This window comes from Pleurodeles waltl, chromosome 4_2, assembly GCF_031143425.1.
Source record: "Pleurodeles waltl isolate 20211129_DDA chromosome 4_2, aPleWal1.hap1.20221129, whole genome shotgun sequence".
In the NCBI taxonomy this organism is placed as follows: Eukaryota; Metazoa; Chordata; class Amphibia; order Caudata; family Salamandridae; genus Pleurodeles; species Pleurodeles waltl.
In genome coordinates this window covers 193,942,571-193,963,052 of record NC_090443.1, presented here as the reverse complement: position 1 = coordinate 193,963,052, position 20,482 = coordinate 193,942,571, and positions in this window count along the sequence as shown.

Sequence of the window (20,482 nt, the reverse complement as noted above, 5' to 3'; positions counted from 1 at the left end):
TGCACCATGGTAACTCCGAATATGGCCATGTAACATGTCTATGATCATGGAATTGCCCCCTCTATGCCATCCTGGCATTGTTGGTACAATTCCATGATCCCAGTGGTCTGTAGCACAGACCCTGGTACTGCCAGACTGCCCTTCCTGGGGTTTCTCTGCAGCTGCTGCTGCTGCCAACCCCTCAGACAGGCAGCTCCCCTCCTGGGGTCCAGCCAGGCCTGGCCCAGGATGGCAGAACAAAGAACTTCCTCTGAGAGAGGGTGTGACACCCTCTCCCTTTGGAACATGGTGTGAAGGCAGGGGAGGAGTAGCCTCCCCCAGCCTCTGGAAATGCTTTGTTGGGCACAGATGTGCCCAATTCTGCATAAGCCAGTCTACACCGGTTCAGGGACCCCTTAGCCCCTGCTCTGGCGCGAAACTGGACAAAGGAAAGGGGAGTGACCACTCCCCTGACCTGCAACTCCCCTGGGAGGTGTCCAGAGCTCCTCCAGTGTGCTCCAGACATCTGCCATCTTGGAAACAGAGGTGCTGCTGGCACACTGGACTGCTCTGAGTGGCCAGTGCCACCAGGTGACGTCAGAGACTCCTTGTGATAGGCTCCTTCAGGTGTTAGTAGCCTTTCCTCTCTCCTAGGTAGCCAAACCCTCTTTTCTGGCTATTTAGGGTCTCTGTCTCTGGGGAAACTTTAGATAACGAATGCATGAGCTCAGCCGAGTTCCTCTGCATCTCCCTCTTCACCTTCTGATAAGGAATCGACCGCTGACCGCGCTGGAAGCCTGCAAACCTGCAACATAGTAGCAAAGACGACTACTGCAACTCTGTAACGCTGATCCTGCCGCCTTCTCGACTGTTTTCCTGCTTGTGCATGCTGTGGGGGTAGTCTGCCTCCTCTCTGCACCAGAAGCTCCGAAGAAATCTCCCGTGGGTCGACGGAATCTTCCCCCTGCAACCGCAGGCACCAAAAAGCTGCATTACCGGTCCCTTGGGTCTCCTCTCAGCACGACGAGCGAGGTCCCTCGAATCCAGCGACACCGTCCAAGTGACCCCCACAGTCCAGTGACTCTTCAGCCCAAGTTTGGTGGAGGTAAGTCCTTGCCTCACCTCGCTGGGCTGCATTGCTGGGAACCGCGACTTTGCAAGCTACTCCGGCCCCTGTGCACTTCCGGCGGAAATCCTTCGTGCACAGCCAAGCCTGGGTCCACGGCACTCTAACCTGCATTGCACGACTTTCTAAGTTGGTCTCCGGCGACGTGGGACTCCTTTGTGCAACTTCGGCGAGCACCGTTTCACGCATCCTCGTAGTGCCTGTTTCTGGCACTTCTCCGGGTGCTACCTGCTTCAGTGAGGGCTCTTTGTCTTGCTCGACGTCCCCTCTCTCTGCAGGTCCAATTTGCGACCTCCTGGTCCTTCCTGGGCCCCAGCAGCGTCCAAAAACGCCAAACGCACGATTTGCGTGTAGCAAGGCTGGTTGGCGTCCATCCGGCGGGAAAACACTTCTGCACGACTCTCCAAGGCGTGGGGGATCCATCCTCCAAAGGGGAAGTCTCTAGCCCTTGTCGTTCCTGCAGTATTCACAGTTCTTCAGCCTAGTAAGATCTTCTTTGCACCAACCGCTGGCACTTCTTGGGCATCTGCCCATCTCCGAGTTGCTTGTGACTTTTGGACTTGGTCCCCTTGTTCCACAGGTACCCTAAGTCAGGAATCCATCGTTGTTGCATTGCTGATTTGTGTTTTCCTTGCATTTTCCCTCTAACACGACTATTTTGTCCTTAGGGGAACTTTAGTGCACTTTGCACTCACTTTTCAGGGTCTTGGGGAGGGTTATTTTTCTAACTCTCACTATTTTCTAATAGTCCCAGCGACCCTCTACAAGGTCACATAGGTTTGGGGTCCATTCGTGGTTCGCATTCCACTTTTGGAGTATATGGTTTGTGTTGCCCCTATCCCTATGTTTCCCCATTGCATCCTATTGTAACTATACATTGTTTGCACTGTTTTCTAAGACTATACTGCATATTTTTGCTATTGTGTATATATATCTTGTGTATATTTCCTATCCTCTCACTGAGGGTACACTCTAAGATACTTTGGCATATTGTCATAAAAATAAAGTACCTTTATTTTTAGTATAACTGTGTATTGTGTTTTCTTATGATATTGTGCATATGACACTAAGTGGTACTGTAGTAGCTTCACACGTCTCCTAGTTCAGCCTAAGCTGCTCTGCTAAGCTACCATTATCTATCAGCCTAAGCTGCTAGACACCCTATACACTAATAAGGGATAACTGGGCCTGGTGCAAGGTGCAAGTACCCCTTGGTACTCACTACAAGCCAGTCCAGCCTCCTACAAGGACTCACATCAGACATCCCTTCATCCCAGGCCGACCCTTTCCTCACTCCCTGCTCACCATGCCCAACACACCGAGCACAAGCCGCATACTCCCCTTTTTTAGCAACCCGTCGTTTCGCCGAGCCCGGACGTTGATCCTCCCAAGCTGTGGCGTCGGGGGGCGCATCACCCACTCCTCCACACCGCCTAGAAGAAGTGTCCGCAGCCCTCCGCCGTCGACCACACCGTCCTAATGATGCCATCCGGCTAGCCGCCCAAGGGCCAGCCTTCGCTTCCTCCCAGGGTACCAGAGCCGCCCTTTGCTCTCCTGGGTCCTCCTCGCCGAAATCCAACGGGCCCTCCCCAAAAAGGTCTGGTATGCTAGGGCACAAAAATCCCCCTGCCCCCTCAAACCGTTTTCCTACCCCCCTAACTAACTCTCTTCCCTCCCCGCTGCTATCTTCCTCTTCCCCTGACGAACCCCCTCCACTACACCCATAAACCAACCCGGGGGCCCCTGTCTCCCCTGCTGCTGAAGGGCCCTCCCCGGCTGACCCAGAATCACCTGCTTCTCCAGACACCCCTTCCTCCTCACTACTACTCCAAACTAGCATGGTAGGCCATTTTTTTGAAACCGGAACCTTAGGGTCCCGTTGCTCCTCTGACCCTGAAATATCTGCCTTGTCCCTGTCCCCACCTGATGGGGGAAGCTTAACCTCCTCGACTGCACCCACCCAGCTGCCTCCGATATTCTCGTACTCTGCCCCCCCCTTTTTATCCCTGGAACCTGCTCTTGCCTCTTTTGCTCTCCCCACTGGCCCCTCTGCACTCTTAACAGGGGCCGCGCCGCGACTGCGGAACACCCCTGCCCCTGTTTCGGGCCTAGCGCCGTGCTGAGGGGCATAGCGCTTCAACACAGGGCCGCGCCGGGCGTTTTTTCCGCCCGCGCGCAGGCCTCCGACCCGCCCTTCAACCAGGGAAGCCCTCGGGGATCCCCGGGCTAAACAGCCCCGAAATGCCCGCCCGCGAACCGCCCTCGGCGCTCCCAGCCCCGCCTCCCGTAACGCCTTCCCCTTCAAACCCCTCACCTGGGCTCCGTCAGAGTGGCGCGGCGGAGAGCATGCCGCAACCGCTGCGGCCACACCGGCCGAGGCACGGCGCGCTGGGCGGGAGGGCGCCAAAGCCCCAAAATTCACCAGGTCCAAACGCCCAGCCTGCCGCAGCAGAGCCAGCGCCTTTTGTACCTTGGGATCCATCGCCGAAGGAGAACGACCAACCAGCTCACCGGTAAGAGCGTTCAAAAAGCCTACACCCTCTAACCACTGCACTGACCTCGCCTACTTCTCCCTGACACCTACTACACCACCTGTAACACACTCCTGAAAGAACAAGTTGTTGAAAAACAAGAATTTTTTGTTTTTCCTAAACCACCTCACAAAAGAAACCACACAGAGCCAGACTAACGTCCCAGTCACCAGGTCATCTTTTACAAAATGGTGGCTGGGACAACAAAATGTCCGATTAAATAAACCCCCATCCCCTCCCCTAACTGGCACCCCGGACGCCCAACCGCGTCGCGGGTCGTGCCACCTCACCCAAAAACCCCGGGGGGGAACTCCTCGTTCCTCGTCCTCCCCCCGAGGCCCCACTGGCCCAGACATTTCGTAGAAAGTTCACTGGCCCCCGCCCGCGCCTTTACAATGAATCTTTTCTTGTTTACTACCGGTTCAAGTTCTAGGGAGCTACCAACAGGACTTGAGGGAGTAAGAGCCCTTTCTGTACTATCGCTGATCGAATCCAAAACTACTGAGGCCGAAGGGCCGGTTAGTGGGTCTATAAGAGTTGGGCTTACAAGAGAGCAGTTACATGTAATATTCTCAAAGGGGGGCTCCCGTTGGGATAGCAGTCCACGCACTGTCTCCTCTTAGTCAAAGTAATCTCCTTTGAGATGAGTCTCATAGCTCGTTCCAGCATGTTATCTATAGTAGTTCTAGGGCAAGAAGTTGTAATTGGCCTATTGGGGGCCCTACCTATCTTATGTTTCCCCATAAAATCAGCCCCCACAAAGCGCTTACCTCTAGCAAACAGGAGAGCTAGTTTACCAAATTAACAGGACCAAAGAGAGTCGGCCCAGCCCAGCTCCTCCGGCCGTAGACAGGCCCGCTCTTGGGCCTGCTCTTGTCCCAGTCTTCGCCCAGGCTCGTCCTGCCTTCGTGCGTCCCGTGCTGCACGAAGCACGACCTCCTTTTGAAGCCCATGCGACTCCTGGCGTGATGGGGGAAGTGGGCAGGCTGGCCCTGGTGCAGTCTGGGCAACGTAGGCAAGAAAGTAATCTGATGGTCTCCTGCCCTGCACTTGTAGGTTTTTATATTGTAAGGTAAATTTGTCACTACATTTTGTGCAGTCTTGCACCACACAAAGCTCTTACAAAACTTTAATAAATATATCCCAAGAGTCTTTGCTGTAACTAGTTCCAGAGTGTAGTGCATGAAAAGAGCCCGTCGGGAATTCCAAATAGCTGCTCTGCATGTTAGCTATTCAGAAAAATGCCTACGAAAATCCTATCCCATCGCTAATGTCCTTAGCAAACCTTGCATTTGAGAGCCTTCCTACTGTAAAAAACATTTTGGTGTAATAATAGTGAAGCTTGTGGGATCAATGTAAAACTAAAGAGCACAACTCACATCCTAAAGCAGTATTTTTTAGGGATAAGCTTTAGTGGAATTACAGGGTCCTCCCTACTCTTTTAAGTTTCGTATGAAGGAATTTGTGTTTGCGCATGAACAAACTGAGCATCAAATGTACAAAGATTTTTACTTTAGTTTACTCTTGCATTACCTCTGAATTAGGGCTTGATGTACTATGCCTGTTTATAAACCAGTGTATGCTTGCAATGAAAACGTTTTATTAACAGGTCTCATCGCAAATTGTTGAGTTGCAGAAGCCACAATCCATCTATTGATTATTAATCAGGAAGGCTGGATCTTGTGAATGGCTAGAAATGTAAGGATTAAGACATAGGAAGCGAAATCCACAGAATAAGAGGTTAATGAAACAACAGATGCAAATGAAAGCTTCTTGGGGCTTCTCATAAAAAGTCAAAAACTCTCAACAAAGCCTTTGAACAGCCTTTATCTAGACCATAATAATAATAATAATAATAATATGGCCTACAAGGCACAGCTGACCATCATCTCTGCATTTGCTCTCTCAAATAGAAAAACTTTTTTAAAAGTAGTGTCCATTAATAAAACTGCTGCTGCTTTAAGAGTTCCCAATTTGGGAACACAGAGCAGCCAGGAGGCATTGGTCCATTGGAACACTGCTTGCTCCACATGAGGCCATTTAGAGTGATTTCCAAAGGAGAAGTTGTTTCTCTGTGACAGTTTCCCCACTGTGACTCAGTTACCTCCTTGACAAGAGAGGTAGTAAGTTTATAATAGTTGGTGATCAGAACTTAGGTCATAACCGATTTTAATTTGGAGAGATTGCAGCAGATGTATTCTACTCCTGTTTAAAGGTTCCTTGAGAAATTGGGGGGCTTTAAGTTCCCTCCTAACTGAAAATGAGACCCTAACGCTTGAATTCCTGAAGTAGGCCACCTATTGACACATATTCATAACAACATCTTTGTGAATTGGCCCTGAGACGTGTTTGTTCTAGAAGGTAAGCCAGGATGTGTAGGAGGCTGGACTGGCTTGTAGTGAGTACCAAGGGGTACTTGCACCTTGCACCAGGCCCAGTTATCCCTTATTAGTGTATAGGGTGTCTAGCAGCTTAGGCTGATAGATAATGGTAGCTTAGCAGAGCAGCTTAGGCTGAACTAGGAGACGTGTGAAGCTACTACAGTACCACTTAGTGTCATATGCACAATATCATAAGAAAACACAATACACAGTTATACTAAAAATAAAGGTACTTTATTTTTATGACAATATGCCAAAGTATCTTAGAGTGTACCCTCAGTGAGAGGATAGGAAATATACACAAGATATATATACACAATAGCAAAAATATGCAGTATAGTCTTAGAAAACAGTGCAAACAATGTATAGTTACAATAGGATGCAATGGGGAAACATAGGGATAGGGGCAACACAAACCATATACTCTAAAAGTGGAATGCGAACCACGAATGGACCCCAAACCTATGTGACCTTGTAGAGGGTCGCTGGGACTATTAGAAAATAGTGAGAGTTAGAAAAATAACCCTCCCCAAGACCCTGAAAAGTGAGTGCAAAGTGCACTAAAGTTCCCCTAAGGACAAAATAGTCGTGTTAGAGGGAAAATGCAAGGAAAACACAAATCAGCAATGCAACAACGATGGATTCTTGACTGAGGGTACCTGTGGAACAAGGGGACCAAGTCCAAAAGTCACAAGCAACTCGGAGATGGGCAGATGCCCAAGAAATGCCAGCGGTTGATGCAAAGAAGCTCTTACTAGGCTGAAGAACTGTGAATACTGCAGGAACGACAAGGGCTAGAGACTTCCCCTTTGGAGGATGGATCCCCCACGCCTTGGAGAGTCGTGCAGAAGTGTTTTCCCGCCGGATGGACGCCAACAAGCCTTGCTACACGCAAATCGTGCGTTTGGCGTTTTTGGACGCTGCTGGGGCCCAGGAGGGACCAGGAGGTCGCAAATTGGACCTGCAGAGAGAGGGGACGTCGAGTAAGACAAAGAGCCCTCACTGAAGCAGGTAGCACCCGGAGAAGTGCCAGAAACAGGCACTACGAGGATGCGTGAAACGGTGCTCGCCGAAGTTGCACAAAGGAGTCCCACGTCGCCGGAGACCAACTTAGAAAGTCGTGCAATGCAGGTTAGAGTGCCGTGGACCCAGGCTTGGCTGTGCACGAAGGATTTCCGCCGGAAATGCACAGGGGCCGGAGTAGCTTGCAAAGTCGCGGTTCCCAGCAATGCAGCCCAGCGAGGTGAGGCAAGGACTTACCTCCACCAAACTTGGGCTGAAGAGTCACTGGACTGTGGGGGTCACTTGGACGGTGTCGCTGGATTCGAGGGACCTCGCTCGTCGTGCTGAGAGGAGACCCAAGGGACCGGTAATGCAGCTTTTTGGTGCCTGCGGTTGCAGGGGGAAGATTCCGTCGACCCACGGGAGATTTCTTCGGAGCTTCTGGTGCAGAGAGGAGGCAGACTACCCCCACAGCATGCACAAGCAGGAAAACAGTCGAGAAGGCGGCAGGATCAGCGTTACAGAGTTGCAGTAGTCGTCTTTGCTACTATGTTGCAGGTTTGCAGGCTTCCAGCGCGGTCAGCGGTCGATTCCTTATCAGAAGGTGAAGAGGGAGATGCAGAGGAACTCGGCTGAGCTCATGCATTCGTTATCTAAAGTTTCCCCAGAGACAGAGACCCTAAATAGCCAGAAAAGAGGGTTTGGCTACCTAGGAGAGAGGAAAGGCTACTAACACCTGAAGGAGCCTATCACAAGGAGTCTCTGACGTCACCTGGTGGCACTGGCCACTCAGAGCAGTCCAGTGTGCCAGCAGCACCTCTGTTTCCAAGATGGCAGAGGTCTGGAGCACACTGGAGGAGCTCTGGACACCTCCCAGGGGAGGTGCAGGTCAGGGGAGTGGTCACTCCCCTTTCCTTTGTCCAGTTTCGCGCCAGAGCAGGGGCTAAGGGGTCCCTGAACCGGTGTAGACTGGCTTATGCAGAATTGGGCACATCTGTGCCCAACAAAGCATTTCCAGAGGCTGGGGGAGGCTACTCCTCCCCTGCCTTCACACCATTTTCCAAAGGGAGAGGGTGTCACACCCTCTCTCAGAGGAAGTTCTTTGTTCTGCCATCCTGGGCCAGGCCTGGCTGGACCCCAGGAGGGCAGCTGCCTGTCTGAGGGGTTGGCAGCAGCAGCAGCTGCAGTGAAACCCCAGGAAGGGCAGTCTGGCAGTACCAGGGTCTGTGCTACAGACCACTGGGATCATGGAATTGTACCAACAATGCCAGGATGGCATAGAGGGGGCAATTCCATGATCATAGACATGTTACATGGCCATATTCGGAGTTACCATGGTGAAGCTACATATAGGTAGTGACCTATATGTAGTGCACGCGTGTAATGGTGTCCCCGCACTCACAAAGTTCAGTGAATTGGCTCTGAACAATGTGGGGGCACCTTGGCTAGTGCCAGGGTGCCCTCACACTAAGTAACTTTGCACCTAACCGTTACCAGGTAAAGGTTAGACATATAGGTGACTTATAAGTTACTTAAGTGCAGTGTAAAATGGCTGTGAAATAACGTGGACGTTATTTCACTCAGGCTGCAGTGGCAGGCCTGTGTAAGAATTGTCAGAGCTCCCTATGGGTGGCAAAAGAAATGCTGCAGCCCATAGGGATCTCCTGGAACCCCAATACCCTGGGTACCTCAGTACCATATACTAGGGAATTATAAGGGTGTTCCAGTAAGCCAATGTAAATTGGTAAAAATGGTCACTAGCCTGTCAGTGACAATTTGGAAAGAAATGAGAGAGCATAACCACTGAGGTTCTGATTAGCAGAGCCTCAGTGAGACAGTTAGTCACTACACAGGTAACACATTCAGGCACACTTATGAACACTGGGGCCCTGGGTTACCAGGGTCCCAGTGACACATACAACTAAAACAACATATATACAGTGAAAAATGGGGGTAACATGCCAGGCAAGATGGTACTTTCCTACACAACCCCCCCCAAACGAAGGACAATAAGACTAGCCATTACCTGATGAGTTTTCATTGTCTAAGTGGAAATATCTGGAGAGTCCATCTGCATTGGAGTGGCTACTCCCAGGTCTATGTTCCACTGTATAGTCCATTCCCTGTAGGGATATGGACCACCTCAGCAATTTAGGATTTTCACCTTTCATTTGTTTTAGCCAAAGTAGAGGTTTGTGGTCTGTCTGAACAATGAAGTGAGTGCCAAACAGGTATGGCCTCAACTTCTTCAGAGCCCAGACCACAGCAAAGGCCTCCCTCTCAATGGCAGACCAACGCTTTTCTCTAGGGGTCAACCTTCTACTAATAAAAGCAACAGGTTGATCCTGGCCCTCAGAATTAAGTTGTGATAGGACTGCCCCTACTCCTAATTCAGATGCATCAGTTTGGACATAGAATTTTTTAGAGTAACAAGGGCTTTTCAGGACAGGTGCAGAGCACATGGCCTGCTTCAGCTCCTCAAAAGCTTTCTGACAGTTTGCTGTCCATAATACCTTTTTAGGCATTTTCTTGGATGTGAGGTCATTAAGAGGGGCTGCAATGGAGCCATAGTTCTTAATGAACCTCCTGTAATACCCAGTGAGGCCTAGGAAGGCTCTCACCTGAGTCTGAGTGGTAGGGGGAACCCAATCAATAATAGTTTGGATTTTCCCCTGAAGTGGTGCAATCTGTTCCCCACCAACAAGGTGTCCCAGATAAACCACCTTACCCTGCCCTATCTGGCACTTTGAAGCCTTGATAGTGAGGCCTGCCTTTTGCAGGGCCTCCAAAACTTTCCATAGGTGGACCAGGTGATCATCCCAGCTGGAGCTAAAGACAGCTATATCATCCAAATATGCTGCACTGAAAGCTTCCAGCCCTTGCAGGACTGTGTTCACCAACCTCTGAAAAGTGGCAGGTGCATTTTTCAAACCAAAAGGCATTACAGTAAACTGGTAATGTCCTCCAATGGTAGAAAATGCAGTCTTAGGTTTAGCATCTTCTGACAATTTGATCTGCCAATACCCTGCAGTCAAATCAAAAGTGCTTAGATACTTGGCAGATGCCAGTGTATCTATAAGCGCATCTGCCCTGGGTATAGGGTGAGCATCAGTTTTGGTTACCAAGTTGAGACCTCTATAGTCTACACAAAACCTCATTTCCTTCTTTCCATCTTTAGAATTGGGTTTTGGTACCAGTACCACAGGAGAAGCCCATGGACTGTCAGAGTGCTCAACCACTCCTAGTTCCAACATTTTCTGAACTTCTTGCTTTATGCAGTCCCTGACCTGGTCAGGCTGCCTATAGATCTTACTTTTGACAGGTAAACTGTCTCCAGTATCTATAGTGTGCTCACACCAAGAAGTGGTGCCTGGCACAATGGAGAAGAGTTCTGAAAATTGTCCTAGGAGATTTATGCAATTATCTTTCTGCTCAGCAGTAAGACAATCAGCCAAAACTACACCTTCCACAAGAGCATCTTGTTCTGTGGAAGAGAAGAGATCAGGTAGAGGATCACTGTCTTCTTCCTGTCCCTCATCTGTTGCCATGAGCAGGGTGAGATCAGCCCTGTCATAGTAGGGTTTCAGGCGGTTGACATGGAGCACCCTAAGGGGACTCCTGGCAGTGCCTAAGTCAACCAAGTAGGTGACTTCACCCTTCTTTTCAACAATTGTGTGTGGACCACTCCATTTATCTTGGAGTGCTCTTGGGGCCACAGGCTCCAAGACCCACACTTTCTGCCCTGGTTGGTACTGAACCAAAACAGCCTTCTGATCATGCCATTGCTTCTGGAGCTCTTGGCTGGCCTGAAGGTTTTTACTGGCCTTTTTCATGTACTCAGCCATCCTTGATCTGAGGCCAAGTACATAATCCACAAAATCCTGCTTAGGAGCTTTTAAAGGTTGTTCCCAACCCTCCTTTACAAGTGTGAGTGGACCCCTAACAGGGTGTCCAAAAAGAAGTTCAAAGGGGCTGAAGCCCACTCCTTTTTGGGGTACCTCCCTGTAGGAAAAAATGAGGCATGGTAGAAGGATATCCCATCTCCTGCGGAGTTTTTCAGGGAGTCCCATAATCATGCCTTTGAGAGTTTTATTAAATCTCTCCACCAGTCCATTTGTTTGTGGATGATAGGGACATGAAATTGCTTCCTCTGTCTGATACTACTTCCTTTGGGAAGCCCACCCTGGAAAATATTCCCAGGAGGGCCTTTGCCACTGCAGGAGCTGTAGTGGTCCTTAAAGGAATAGCTTCAGGATATCTTGTGGCATGGTCCACTACCACCAAGATAAACCTATTGCCTGAAGCAGTAGGAGGGTCAAGGGGGCCAACTATGTCAACCCCTACCCTTTCAAAGGGAACCCCAACCACAGGCAGTGGAATAAGGGGTGCCTTTGGAGTGCCACCTGTTTTGCCACTGGCTTGACAGGTTTCACAGGACTTACAAAATTCCTTTGTGTCCTCAGACATCCTAGGCCAATGAAACAGGGGAACAAGCCTGTCCCAAGTTTTCATTTGTCCTAGGTGCCCAGCTAAGGGAATGTCATGTGCCAGTGTTAGGAGGAACTTTCTGTACTCCTGAGGAATCACTAATCTCCTGGCAGCTCCAGGTTTAGGATCCCTATGCTCAGTGTACAAGAGGTTGTCCTCCCAGTAAACTCTGTGAGAGTCACTGACATCCCCATTAGCTTGTTTGACAGCTTGCTGTCTGAGACCCTCTAATGTGGGACAGGTTTGCTGTGCCACACTCAGCTCCTCTCTGGCAGGCCCCCCTTCACCCAAAAGCTCAGCAGTGTCTGCTTCCAGCTCCTCTGGTGTAGGTTCTGCACAGGGAGGGAATTCTTCTTCCTCAGAATTAGAATCCACTGTAGAGGGAGGGATAGTAGGAAGTGGTTTGCTTCTACTAGCCCTAGCTTTAGGGAGCACTTGGTCCATTGTTCCAGGATCCAAGCTTCCCTGTCCTTTTTGCTTTTTGGCCTGAGCCCTTGTCAAAGCAAAAATATGCCCTGGGATGCCCAGCATTGCTGCATGGGCCTCCAACTCCACATCTGACCAAGCTGATGTCTCCAAATCATTCCCTAATAGACAGTCTACAGGTAAATCTGAAGTTACCACAACTTTCTTTGGACCAGTTACCCCCCCCCAGTTGAGATTTACAACAGCCATGGGGTGGCTTTGTGTTATGTTGTGAGCATCGGTTACTTGGTACTGGTGTCCAAGTATGTGTTGTTCAGGGTGCACCAGTTTCTCAATCACCATTGTGACACTGGCACCTGTGTCCCTGTAGGCCTGGACCTCAACACCATTTATTAGGGTTAGTTGCTTGTACTTCTCCAAGTTATGGGGGCAAGCAACCAAAGTGGCTAAATCAATAGCCCCTTCAGAGACTAAAGTAGCCTCTGTGGTCTCCCTAATCAGACCAACCCCAACTAAATTACCAAAAGTGAGCCCAGCTACTCCCTTGGATTGGCTATTAGTAGGTTTGCTCCCACCACCACTGCTATTAGTAGGGACACTAGGTGTAGCAGTAGGGGTTGTAGTGGTAGGAGCTGCGGTGCCTTTCTTTGGACAACTGGGATCTGTTGTCCAATGGCCTTTTATTTTACATAAATAGCACCATGGTTTCTTTTCCTTGTTCTGATTAAAGGAGGATTTGGACCCACCACCCCCACCAGAGTGTTTTTGTGGGCCTGATGAAGACTCATTTTTAGATTTGTCCCCACCCTTGTCAGAAGACTTACCATCCTTCTTTTTGTTGCCATCTTTGTCACCCCCTGTATGAACTTTTCTGTTCACTCTTGTTCTGACCCATTTGTCTGCCTTCTTTCCCAATTCTTGGGGAGAGGTCAGATCAGAGTCCACCAAGTACTGGTGTAACAAATCAGACACACAATTATTAAGAATATGCTCTCTCAGGATCAAGTTATACAGGCTGTCATAATCAGTAACTTTACTGCCATGTAACCACCCCTCCAAGGCCTTCACTGCCTGGTCAATGAAATCAACCCAGTCTTGTGAAGACTCCTTTTTGGTCTCTCTGAACTTTATCCTGTACTGTTCAGTGGTTAAGCCATAACCATCCAGGAGTGCATTCTTAAGAACTTGGAAATTATTAGCATCATTTTCTTTTACAGTAAGGAGCCTATCCCTACCTTTTCCAGTAAATGATAGCCATAGGATAGCAGCCCACTGCTTTTGAGGGACATCCTGTACAGCACAGGCCCTCTCAAGTGCAGCAAACCACTTGTTAATGTCATCCCCCTCCTTATAAGGGGGAACTATCTTGTGCAGATTCCTGGAATCATGCTCTTTTGCAGGATGACTATGGGGAATACTGCTGCTGCCACCATGGGTTTCTAAACCCAACTTCTGTCATTCCCTCTCTACTTCTAAAGACTGTCTATCCAAATCCAGCTGTTGCTTCTTGAGCTTCAGTCTGGTTTGTTCCACTCTCAATCTATTGAGCTCCCTTTCTAACAATCTGTCATCAGGGTGGGTGGGAGGGACATTTCTAGATACAGAGGTATGATGGGAATGAACAGAAGGAGACCTGTCCCTTACAGAGGGCACCCTAACAGCTTGGCTACCAGTATAATGTGAGAGCACACCATTAGTATGGTGTGATTCAACCTCTGTACCAACTATGCTAGACTGTCTAGTAATGGGCAGGCTGAGAAGTTTCTTTCCTGAAGCTTTTCCTGGGGGAGTCCCTGGATCAGATTGAGAACCATTAGCTACTTTTTCTACAGATTGGGCACTTATGGCCTTATCCTGTACTCTAAGCATATTAATTAACAGTTCTAAAGAAGGATTCTTCCCTACACTCAAACCTCTCTCTATGCAGAGACTCCTTGCTCCTTTCCAGCTAAGGTGATCATATGCAAGTTTGGACAGTTCAACATTTTTTCCTGTGCCAGACATTTTTTAGAGAGAGTTAAAGTGATAGAAAAAGAGAAAAAAGTTTTCAGAACTTTTTGGAAAGACAGAAAAAAAAAACTTTTTAAACTTTTAAGAACTTTTTTGAAAGTTTAGAAGTACTTTTCAGCACTTAGAAAAGAGTGAAAAGAGGAAATGCAAAACTTTTTGGCTATGTGTTTATACACTGACCTTGTTTTGTATATTTTTCTCTTATGAAAAGTACAATGACAAGAGTGGTAAGTAGTCTCAAGCACTTATCCCACCACTGCACAACCAATGTAGGAGGCTGGACTGGCTTGTAGTGAGTACCAAGGGGTACTTGCACCTTGCACCAGGCCCAGTTATCCCTTATTAGTGTATAGGGTGTCTAGCAGCTTAGGCTGATAGATAATGGTAGCTTAGCAGAGCAGCTTAGGCTGAACTAGGAGACGTGTTAAGCTACTACAGTACCACTTAGTGTCATATGCACAATATCATAAGAAAACACAATACACAGTTATACTAAAAATAAAGGTACTTTATTTTTATGACAATATGCCAAAGTATCTTAGAGTGTACCCTCAGTGAGAGGATAGGAAATATACACAAGATATATATACACAATAGCAAAAATATGCAGTATAGTCTTAGAAAACAGTGCAAACAATGTATAGTTACAATAGGATGCAATGGGGAAACATAGGGATAGGGGCAACACAAACCATATACTCCAAAAGTGGAATGCGAACCACGAATGGACCCCAAACCTATGTGACCTTGTAGAGGGTCGCTGGGACTATTAGAAAATAGTGAGAGTTAGAAAAATAACCCTCCCCAAGACCCTCAAAAGTGAGTGCAAAGTGCACTAAAGTTCCCCTAAGGACAAAATAGTCGTGTTAGAGGGAAAATGCAAGGAAAACACAAATCAGCAATGCAACAACGATGGATTCCTGACTGAGGGTACCTGTGGAACAAGGGGACCAAGTCCAAAAGTCACAAGCAACTCGGAGATGGGCAGATGCCCAAGAAATGCCAGCGGTTGGTGCAAAGAAGCTCTTACTAGGCTGAAGAACTGTGAATACTGCAGGAACGACAAGGGCTAGAGACTTCCCCTTTGTAGGATGGATCCCCCACGCCTTGGAGAGTCGTGCAGAAGTGTTTTCCCGCCGGATGGACGCCAACAAGCCTTGCTACACGCAAATCGTGCGTTTGGCGTTTTTGGACGCTGCTGGGGCCCAGGAGAGACCAGGAGGTCGCAAATTGGACCTGCAGAGAGAGGGGACGTCGAGTAAGACAAAAAGCCCTCACTGAAGCAGGTAGCACCCGGAGAAGTGCCAGAAACAGGCACTACGAGGATGCGTGAAACGGTGCTCGCCGAAGTTGCACAAAGGAGTCCCACGTCGCCGGAGACCAACTTAGAAAGTCGTGCAATGCAGGTTAGAGTGCCGTGGACCCAGGCTTGGCTGTGCACGAAGGATTTCCGCCGGAAGTGCACAGGGGCCGGAGTAGCTTGCAAAGTCGCGGTTCCCAGCAATGCAGCCCAGCGAGGTGAGGCAAGGACTTACCTCCACCAAACTTGGGCTGAAGAGTCACTTGGACGGTGTCGCTGGATTCGAGGGACCTCGCTCGTCGTGCTGAGAGGAGACCCAAGGGACCGGTAATGCAGCTTTTTGGTGCCTGCGGTTGCAGGGGGAAGATTCCGTCGACCCACGGGAGATTTCTTCGGAGCTTCTGGTGCAGAGAGGAGGCAGACTACCCCCACAGCATGCACAAGCAGGAAAACAGTCGAGAAGGCGGCAGGATCAGCGTTACAGAGTTGCAGTAGTCGTCTTTGCTACTATGTTGCAGGTTTGCAGGCTTCCAGCGCGGTCAGCGGTCGATTCCTTATCAGAAGGTGAAGAGGGAGATGCAGAGGAACTCGGCTGAGCTCATGCATTCGTTATCTAAAGTTTCCCCAGAGACAGAGACCCTAAATAGCCAGAAAAGAGGGTTTGGCTACCTAGGAGAGAGGAAAGGCTACTAACACCTGAAGGAGCCTATCACAAGGAGTCTCTGACGTCACCTGGTGGCACTGGCCACTCAGAGCAGTCCAGTGTGCCAGCAGCACCTCTGTTTCCAAGATGGCAGAGGTCTGGAGCACACTGGAGGAGCTCTGGACACCTCCCAGGGGAGGTGCAGGTCAGGGGAGTGGTCACTCCCCTTTCCTTTGTCCAGTTTCGCGCCAGAGCAGGGGCCAAGGGGTCCCTGAACCGGTGTAGACTGGCTTATGCAGAATTGGGCACATCTGTGCCCAACAAAGCATTTCCAGAGGCTGGGGGAGGCTACTCCTCCCCTGCCTTCACACCATTTTCCAAAGGGAGAGGGTGTCACACCCTCTCTCAGAGGAAGTTCTTTGTTCTGCCATCCTGGGCCAGGCCTGGCTGGACCCCAGGAGGGCAGCTGCCTGTCTGAGGGGTTGGCAGCAGCAGCAGCTGCAGTGAAACCCCAGGAAGGGCAGTCTGGCAGTACCAGGGTCTGTGCTACAGACCACTGGGATCATGGAATTGTACCAACAATGCCAGGATGGCATAGAGGGGGCAATTCCATGATCATAGACATGTTACATGGCCATATTCGGAGTTACCATGGTGAAGCTACATATAGGTAGTGACCTATATGTAGTGCACGCGTGTAATGGTGTCCCCGCACTCACAAAGTTCAGTGAATTGGCTCTGAACAATGTGGGGGCGCCTTGGCTAGTGCCAGGGTGCCCTCACACTAAGTAACTTTGCACCTAACCTTTACCAGGTAAAGGTTAGACATATAGGTGACTTATAAGTTACTTAAGTGCAGTGTAAAATGGCTGTGAAATAACGTGGACGTTATTTCACTCAGGCTGCAGTGGCAGGCCTGTGTAAGAATTGTCAGAGCTCCCTATGGGTGGCAAAAGAAATGCTGCAGCCCATAGGGATCTCCTGGAACCCCAATACCCTGGGTACCTCAGTACCATATACTAGGGAATTATAAGGGTGTTCCAGTAAGCCAATGTAAATTGGTAAAATTGGTCACTAGCCTGTTAGTGACAATTTAGAAAGAAATGAGAGAGCATAACCACTGAGGTTCTGATTAGCAGAACCTCAGTGAGACAGTTAGTCACTACACAGGTAACACATTCAGGCACACTTATGAGCACTGGGGCCCTGGGTTACCAGGGTCCCAGTGACACATACAACTAAAACAACATATATACAGTGAAAAATGGGGGTAACATGCCAGGCAAGATGGTACTTTCCTACAGGATGTGCCTCTTAAAATTCTAGTCTCAAAACAAGCTTCAGATGAGCGCTAATATTTCACCTTCCTGGAACCGAAGACTCAGAATACATTTTGGTTGAGCTGATCAAGATTTGGGGGTCGGAATGCGTATCTTGTACAAAAGATAAACAGTAACCATCAAGGACAGGAACACCTCCTCTTCAAGGTACGAGGAAGGCTTATCTATCTTCCAGAACATGTGCTTTATTTGGGTAGCAAAGGGTGGTGACAATTTTCTAACATTTATAACATACGCTGTGCTACATCCTACTGTAATGAATGGTGAATGCCAAGTTCTGTCTTTTTATAAAGGCGCTTATCTGCTTCCCTATTGACAGCATGCGCTGAAACGTAATGTTTACATTGGTGAATGACTTTCCAAACATCATCTTTATGTAGCCATCCATATGCAAACAATCTTATGTATCATGTTGTTTTCATGTACAACACATGTAGAAGGACTATCAAATTTCAACTGATTCAAAAATAAAAATAGTGGAAGAAGGGTTCATGGGGGAGACAGAACGAGACGTGGCTTTTTCAGCATCAACTGTCCTGAAAGACAGCATTCTTTGACCATAAATAGATTCAGCAGTAAGTCTCTAGAAATGATTCAAGTTTTAATTCAAGTACTCTCCTAGGGACTAAAAACTCCCATAATGACGGACATTTGACTAAACAGTCTTTTGAAAATAGGGATTGCAGCAAAGTTTCCATTTGACCAACTCCAAATTAATAGTGCAAATTAAATGCAAGACATGCAGCAGACACTTGCTGTGGTGGGGCCACAGGCAAAGCATCATAAAGTGAGGCACATGCACATTTTTGCTTTCTATGGGTGGCTCTGGAAATGCTACTGACACTATCCACCAGGTTGAATCATTAATGCATATGGGAATTGAGGGTGTTGAGAAATACCTAGGTGCTTACTTTCCATGGTCTCCACACACCACCCATGAGTCAATGCTGGAGAGCTAGAAATGAGCATACTTAAGTTATTGATGCAGATGACAATAATGACCAATGACAATAAAAGATACCTCTAACTGACTCCTAATGCATTCACACAACCCTCTTGTGACAGGTGCCTATTAGACAGCTGGTTTCTACATTCGCCTCATTGTAGTAATTGGTTTCTCTTGTTGTAATTTTCTGAATGGAAAAAAAAAAAAACGACAATCCGTGCCCAAACAATTTAAGCCCCAATTGTTCTTCTTTTTGAGCGTGCACCGCAAGCTTTCACAAGTTCCTCCTCTCTCTCCAGCCATTTAATGATTCTGGATTTCCCCTGTTTATTTATCTAGTTTTAAGACCGGCTATAGAGAAGGTATAGCAGGCCAGGAGAGCATGTGTTATCAATTCTTCAAAACTGTGTAATAGAAAGAACAGAGAAGGAGAAAGGGAGTGAAAGGTGTGGACTAGCCCCTTGTGCCATTCACATTTGATGGCACTTATGTACTTACACCTTAATCTCTTTGTGAAATCATCAAATCTATTTCCCCATTGGTCATACAGACCTTTGTTACATTTAAAAAAAAACATATTTTATTGCAGTTTCAGTCATTAATTTAACATGTAGTCATAGTACAGTACAACAGATAGTAATCTTGTAATCTAGTGCATGTGTTCTACCCAATCCGTACAATTCTGTTTCCTTAGGTAGCTGAGACCCCAATAACTCCCCCAGCCACCCTCCCTTCATCCACCCCTACTTCCCCTCCCCTCCAGGTGAGTCCTTTAATATATTGCTATGGTGCCAGTGGAACTTGGTGCGCAGGGGTGGGGTTTAACCTTCCTCTCTCAGTATGTGGTGGTGTATAACTCATTGATCATGATCCTAATCATGAGGGGGACCTTCTGTAGGTGGGTTTCAATTGGGTCCATCTAGTCTATCTGACAATTATTCGGTCAGGTGGCGGGCTCCGCCTGGCTCTCCTCTCCAAAAGGCATCTAACACTGTATCCCAGCCTTGCACTACTTCTGGTGATCTCATTCCTCTCTTGGCCTCCCTATGAAGAATATTCCCCTCACATCTGGCCCATTTAGTCACTTCTCTTACCCATTGGGATACCCTCAGTCCTGACGGGTTCTTCCAGGTCATCACAATTTCCCTCTTATAGGCCAAGTCCTGGACCCTGCTAGTTACTTTGTTCTTGGATGAATGGGGAAACCATCCAAGCAAGCAATGACCCATTGTGCAGGGAATCTCTTTACCTATAGCTCCAGCCACGGTCAGGTTCACCGCTTCCCAATATGCCTCTAGTTGAGGGCAGTCCCAAAACATCTGCTTAAATTCCACACCCAACAGCCCGCATCTCGGGCAGCCCCCTCCCTCCGTCCCAAAGTACCTGTTGAGCTGCCCAGGTGTAAGGTAAGCCTGATGCAGTACATAAAAGTTAATAGGTTTAAATCTAGCATTCCGAGTCATTTTGGGGACCTCCCTCTACAATGCACTCCCAGTCCCTATCAGCGATATCAGCGCCCAGGTCTCCCTCCCAAGTCAATTTAAGTTGGGTCAAGGGGAGGGTCTTGTCAGCCCGAATCCTGCCGTGTAAATTTGACACTGCTTTATATTTGCCGGTGGAAGTCGCTAGATATGTACAGGTTGTTTGTGCTGGAGGTTCTCCCAGTTCCTTCCGCCAATGCTGTCGAATACTGGATGTGAGGGAGCCATATAACAGGAAATGTCCCCTTGGTAAGCCAAATTCTGCCCTGAGGGTCTCAAAGGGTATCAGTATCCCTCCCGTAAACAGTGTTCCCACTGTCTGTATGCCAGCATCTACCAAAGTCTTGAGCCCGTCCAATCACTCCGGTGTGGTAAGGCCCGCAAAAACATCAGAGGGAGCTCCGGGGAGTAGGGGGTCTTTATCTTAATCTTGCGTAGATAGCTTTTCCAGCATTGGATCAAAATTTTGAATTCTGGGGAGTCCCTCGTACCACCACCTGGGCACCCCAGCAACACCTCGAGTAACCTATTTCCCGGAGGGGTGAAAGGTTTCACCCTTGCCTCAAGGTCCATTCTGCTTGCAATCCATTGCGCGAGCCATTGGAGCTGTGCTGCCAAGTAATAAGCCTCAAAGCCAGGGACCGCTAACCGTCCATCCGTGGATTGCCTCTGGAGTTTGGTCAAAGCCACTCTCTTCTGTCCACTACCCCACAGGAATACAATGACCATTGATTCCAGTTCTTTAAATATAGCTGTGGGTATCCATGCTGGCAGTACTGTAAAATGGTATAATAGCCTTGTAAGACTATCATTTTAAGAAGCGCTACTC